Here is a 6,245-nt window from a genome sequence, read left to right on the forward strand (position 1 = left end):
TTAACAATTCTATATATTTACCGGTGATGTTCCCATCAAACATTTGGAGTTTCCCTCCCTTTTCAGCTTCTAATACAGCAGGAGATTTAGAAAATTTTTGTACCAAATCTTTCACAGTGAAGATTCTGTACAGCTGCTCGATAGCTGTGTCAAACAGTCCCGTCATGTGCAGTGCCATAGTGGGAATCCTTACACCCAGTGCCACTGGAGAGGAGGCCTGAATCTGCAAGGTATTCTCACTCAGTTTCCTTTTAACAGTCAATTCCTGGGTTGCCATAGCTTTGGTTTGTAAAATCATTCCCATTGTGAATTCCGACTTAAGTGCCTTCAGGTAATCTCCAAGGGCTTCCCTGACCTTGGCGGTGTCTGCAGTTTTCATAAGATCTTTCAAGTATATCCCCATCTCCTTTCTTCTTACTCACGTTCACTTCAGTGTCATCTACTTCATTTTCTTAAGACAGGTTGGGTATTTCAATCAACCCCTTGTGCTTCGCACCAGCTTCTTTAATTACACCTTTCCAGCCCAATGTGATGTTCCACTCATAGAGGAAAATCAGCTTTCCTTTGCCGCGGCTGCAGGAAGCCTCACCTTCCACCTGCCTCAGCTCACTGATCTCGCAACCGGCAGCCTCATTCTCCACAGTGGTGCCCGCCAGGAGCTCACAGAGCTTCCCCTTGGACCAGCTGGTGGCATCCCGCTCTGTCAAGCCCTGGCTCACTGCCACGTCCCTGAACCTGCTTCTCCTCTTGTTCCCCTCCTGGCTTCCCTCTGTAGGACTGTGGGCAACATCTCCTATCATCCAAGGGCTGGATGTTCTCAACATGTGTTAGTCTTAATTACCTCCTTCCAATGACTGGAATCTTCCTTCTATCATAAACCACACATGAAGCCCTTTCATCGAAAATATGCATTGCTTTCCTCCTTGGTTCTCATTAGACTGTCTAACCTGCACTTTAATCAACTTCAAGTTTACCTCTTGGACAGGTGCAACCTGCTTCTCATTGGTCAAGACTGAGTTGAGGTGTCGTTTCTCTGGGACAACTTCCCTGACCCCTTGAATGTGGGTTAAGTGCCCTTCCTGGGTGCTGTCCTCACGCGTCTGCTTTCCCTCTCGCCTGGCGCTTATTCCACTTTCCTCTATCTGCCCATTATTCATCTTTCTCTCCATTTGACTGTGAGCTTCTCGAGGGCAGGGACAATACTCGGCCACATCGTCGTTTGCTGAATGACTGGGACTGCCCTTCCTCCTGGTGCTGCCCTTGGGTTGGGTGTGCTTTCCAAACCCCAGCCCACGGCCATCTGCAATTGGCTGTTGATGTTTATGATCTTAGTAAATTACTCCTAATTTTATAGCATTAGAATCACTTTTATTTAAATGACTTTCAGATCTGTACTAGATTCAGTTTGGGGGTTGATTTCAGTCCTATATCCGCTCACATATTAAATTTATCACCTCTGTTGATCTTTTTCACTTCTACACTGATTCATTTTGTCAACTAAACCATTTCCATTAATAGTGTCACCACCTTTTGCTTCCCTTCTCCTCTTTCTTTTCCTTCCTCTTTCTCCTCCCTTCCTTTCCTGAACAATTCAGTTCCAAAATCATTAAGTAGAGCTGAGTAAGGTAAGCATCTACAGCAGGTGGGGATGGGAGGGGGCGGGGTGGCCCAGAGCAGGATGTCAGAGCCCCACTGGGGCTCTGCTCGGGGGGGGAAGGGGTGGCAGTGGCCCCATGAGGTGGCTTACTCACAGGAGGACTGATCAGATAAATAAATATATTACAGATAATGGGAGCAAAGCTCACTCTTGGAGATGAGAATTACCGATACGGGAAGGGACAAAACTAGAACGGACACTGGTGTGGTAGTGGTATTGGTGTGGAATCATTCGTAAAAATAGATGTGGAAATAAGTGTAAATGTAAACATGTGTACGTGTTATATGTATGTATGTCCTAGCTCTGTCCACTGAGAGGGTCTGGGAGTAGCAATCCTCAAATAGCAATGGGCACAACTAGTGCCGGATCTTGGCTTCTAACCCACTCTCCGTTACAAGGAACCAGGGGTCCTGGGAGAAATGATCAACTGCAGTGCTGGAACAGGGTAAATAGAAGACACACCTGTGACAGAGATAGCAAGGAAGTTGCTCAAGAATGATGAGAACAAGTCAAAAGGACACAGAAGCCTGTGTAAGGGGGCTTCCTCTGGCCAAATTTAGGACAATGAGAGCCTCAAAATAAATACTGATAGAATTATAACCCACTGGACAAAATAGGAATAAAAATAGGAAACTATTATGAGTCCATACAGATATAAAATATGTGGCTAAACGAATGGAAAATTTGATGAGGAATGGGATATTTACATGACTTCAAAGTACCTTCCCACAAAATCATGAACTACTTGTTAATTACAGAGGGGGGAAGTCTGGCAGACACTACCTTAAGTGATCACCATGAACATCCTCAGTAATGGAACGAATTGAAATCATGCGCCACCCGATAAGATGCAGTGAGATAAACACAGCATCACATCTTGGCTAACCCTCTGAAGGCAAATAAACTGAGCCTACTCATGAAGACACATCAGGTACAGCCGGATTGAGGGACATTCTACAAAATAACTGCCCTGTAACCTTGAAAAGTATCAAGGTCTTGACAGCCTAAGACTGTCTCTTTTTTTTTTTAGAAACATATTGAGGGCTGAAAACAAGCAAGCAGCAACATCTGAATTTTTTTCTCCCTACCAAGTCCCTAATGCTTCATATTAGTATGTACACGGTCTGAGTCCCAAGACAGAAGAGGTGACAGTTACTACCTAACAAAGACTGTCACCTTCTCAGCCCGGACAATCATCACTCCTCCCCCATTCTTTTTCTGTGCAGCCAATTTCATGCCTTAGGATCTGTTACTCACAAACCCTCATTCTGTTAACAATTTCTGTGTCTCTTAGGACTCTGTTTTGTAAGAGGAAATGCAATTCCAAAACATTTTAAACAGTAAGAAAATGTTACTGGTTCACATACGTGAAGAGTCGGGTAGGATAAGTTCAGGGACCACTTAATGCGGGGTTCAAACAATGTTACCAGGACAAGGTTTCGCTTCCATGTGCTGGTTCAGCATTTCTTAGGGCTGCATCCTTCCTCATTCATATCCATCAGGAAGGAGGGTGTTTTTTTCCCCTGTGTAAGTCATTCTCATAGAATAAGGAAGTTATGACATAATTTTCAAATGGCACAAGTACAGGTAGTTTTCTTCTCTCATAGGTGGCATTTTCTACTACCTTTCAACATCAGCACTGTCAGCATGAAAACTCTAAGGGCATGATTTTCTATCCAGTGACGCTTTCACCACTATGTGGACGACTCACTGAATGCTGAATCTCCAACTGCAAAAGTGACTTAAATATAAGTATCTGTGACTTTAAAAGACGCTGGATGGGTACATCAAGTTTGCTGTCTCGTTAAAGGCTGACCAAGTAGCAAACAGAAAGTATGGATGACCTGCTGAGACTTGCTTAGCCTTTGATTTCATGAATCACTCTCAAATTTTCAACAAAAACGTCTCATGCCTAGAGAGAGCAGCCTCATGCATACGCCTCATCCCATGCATGTAAAGCATGCACCACGAGCGTTCGTTCTGACGCTTATCCGGATTCTCCTACTCCTGGGCTCAGAAACAGATGACCACGTCATCAAAGGGCACTGCCATCTGGACCCCCAAACGCATTTCCTTCTGTCTCAGGATGGCTTCACACTTCTCATCAGTAATGTTTAAAAGCCTTCTCTACCTTTGTTCGTATCACGCGAGAAGTTACGACACGGATCTTGAAAAGCCAGACTTTTCAATATGTAAAATGGGCAAGGTTTGGATGATACAATTCCAAGAAGAGCTTGTGATGGTTTTGCTGGTCCTCTTTCCAAAACAACAGTTGCTGCAAACAAAGCGAATTTATACCCTGATAAAGGTGGAATACTGAATGTACAGGCCCTTGTTTTACAGGAACAGTGGGGGGATGGGGGGAACTCATAAAGAAGTCAGTCATTGGAACTGCCACAGACACTCATTTCTAACTGGAGAAACTTGACCTGAAACAAAGAGTTTGATTCAATTAAAAGGACATTTGAGGGAATTCCCTGGCAGTCCGGTGGTTAGGACTCAGCTCTCTCACTGCCAGGGGCCCAGGTTCTATCCATGGGTGGGGAATTAAGATCCTACAAGCCACGTGACGCTGTCAAAAATAAAAATAAAATAAAAAGCCATTTGAGCACATAGCATAAGACACAGTCACGTAACTACCTACCATAGGACATATTCATTTAAATGTGTTAAAATACTGTGTGATAAAGTATGCATAGAACTGTCTTCAGCATTTCCTGTGAGATATCTTTAAACCCATTCATGTGTTTTTAAGAAATACAGAAAGTTGCATTTACAGAGACTTCTACAATTGGTAGTTCGACTCCACTGAAATGAAATTTAAACTGAAAACTATTTGCCCCAAGATCATGTTACAAATGTCAGAAAGAAATGATAAATCATCAGTGATCTTTTTCAAGACCATTTGCACCAGAAAAACAAACCACTTTCTGTAGAAGATGACAAAGGGGAATAAGGAAAATGCCCTATAGCTTCCTGATGACTTGGAAAATGTAAAACAGAAGCTTGATTAAGCAGCCACAACCCAAGAGAAACAATACTGTATTAATATTTTTTGAAGAAGTTCCAATAAATATGTTGAAAGAAAGGAGGGAGAGCATAGAACTGGAACTCAAGAAACCTAGGCTGTATTCTCAGTCACTAGCTATATGACCTGGAGCAAGTCACTTCAACCTCTCTGTAACTCACTTTACTCATCTATAAAGTGAGGGAGTTGGATTATGATCCCTAAAGATTTTATTCTGAATACCATTTTGTGTGTGTGTGTTAGGGAAAAGGCAGTAAGAAATTAATTGTCATATTTCTTGGGAAACATTGTTTCAATTTAAGCTAAGTATCAGGAAACTGAGTTACTGTCACCCCTGAGAATCTCTGAAAGACTTGAAACTAAAATAAGAGTTGCAACCGTCATCATCATTTTCTAAAAAACTACATGTTGAAGTGACAGTCCCTATCATTGCAATTTAGTATTATACTCTATGTTCCCCTATGGGACTCCTTTCCTTTTCTCAGCCGTAATTCCCTGTTCTTTCTTCCACTCTGTACCTTACTAACAGTACTCCCAGCACACAAGCTGAGCTTCAGAGAAACAGCAACACTCAGAAAGCCCTGGGCTGACTGTAAAATCAGTGGCTATGTGTACATCTCTTTCATTCGTTAATTCATTGATTCAACAAGTGTTTGTAGAGCGCCCACTGTGGAAACACACTGCATGGGTAACAAAGATTAAAAAAAAAAAAAAAAAATCAGTCCCTGCTTCGAGGAACTTAGTAACCACGGCTGAAAGCACGGATTTCCCTGCACGGCCCCCTCTGGACTCCAACGCGCGAGCTCGGGTTAGACTGCTGGGCTAGGGCTGCAGATTTCACAGTCAGTCCGAGGATCCCGGACCGCGTCTCCTCCAGGCCCGGCTCCCGCCCGAGCAGGCTTTTCTTCCTGCCACCGCGGACCGCCCCTTCTGCCGGGCCGAGATGTCACCGCTGACACTTGCAGAGTCTGCGTAGCCCGAGACCCGGGGCGCGGCCGCTGAGCCCGCCCCCGGGATGGTCCCCGGCCGGATTCCAGGCCTCGGTTGGGCGCGGGGTACCATTTTCAAATGCCGCGCTGGTGCCGCGGCGGACGACCAAACGATCTTACCGACCGCTCGGGGGTGGCGCCTGCGCCGGTCAGCCCCGCTCCGCGGGGGCCGTTGCCATGGGGACACGCAAAGCACCCTGGGAACGTTGTCTTTCTGGCGCGGGGACTGGGCTCCTACCGCGCCGCCTGCAGGCAGGAGGAGCCAAGAGTCTCCAGAGGCAGGTCATAGCGCTGCGCGTCCGGTCCATATCTCCCAGGCTCTGGGAGGAGTGCAATTTAAACTCTGCTCCCCCCGACCCCTTGGTTTTTTTTAATGGCTACGTCACATCTTAGGTGTGGCACACGGGATCTTTGTTGGGGCATGTGGCCTCTCGTTGAGGCATGTGGGCTCTTCGTTATGGTGCGCGGTCTCCTCTCTAGTTGTGGCCTGTGGGTTTTCTCTTCTCTAGTTGTGGCACGCTGGCTCCAGGGCGTGTGGGCTCTGTAGTTGTGGCACGCGGGCTCTCTAGTT

General features: G+C 45.5%; 1 pseudogene; it reads right to left on the reverse strand.

Annotated features, from left to right (window-relative positions):
• LOC132430572 (activator of 90 kDa heat shock protein ATPase homolog 2-like) lies at nucleotides 1-824 on the reverse strand (annotated as a pseudogene).
• Nucleotides 825-6,245: the final 5,421 nt, after the last annotated feature.

This window comes from Delphinus delphis, chromosome 9, assembly GCF_949987515.2.
Source record: "Delphinus delphis chromosome 9, mDelDel1.2, whole genome shotgun sequence".
Classification (NCBI taxonomy): domain Eukaryota; kingdom Metazoa; phylum Chordata; class Mammalia; order Artiodactyla; family Delphinidae; genus Delphinus; species Delphinus delphis.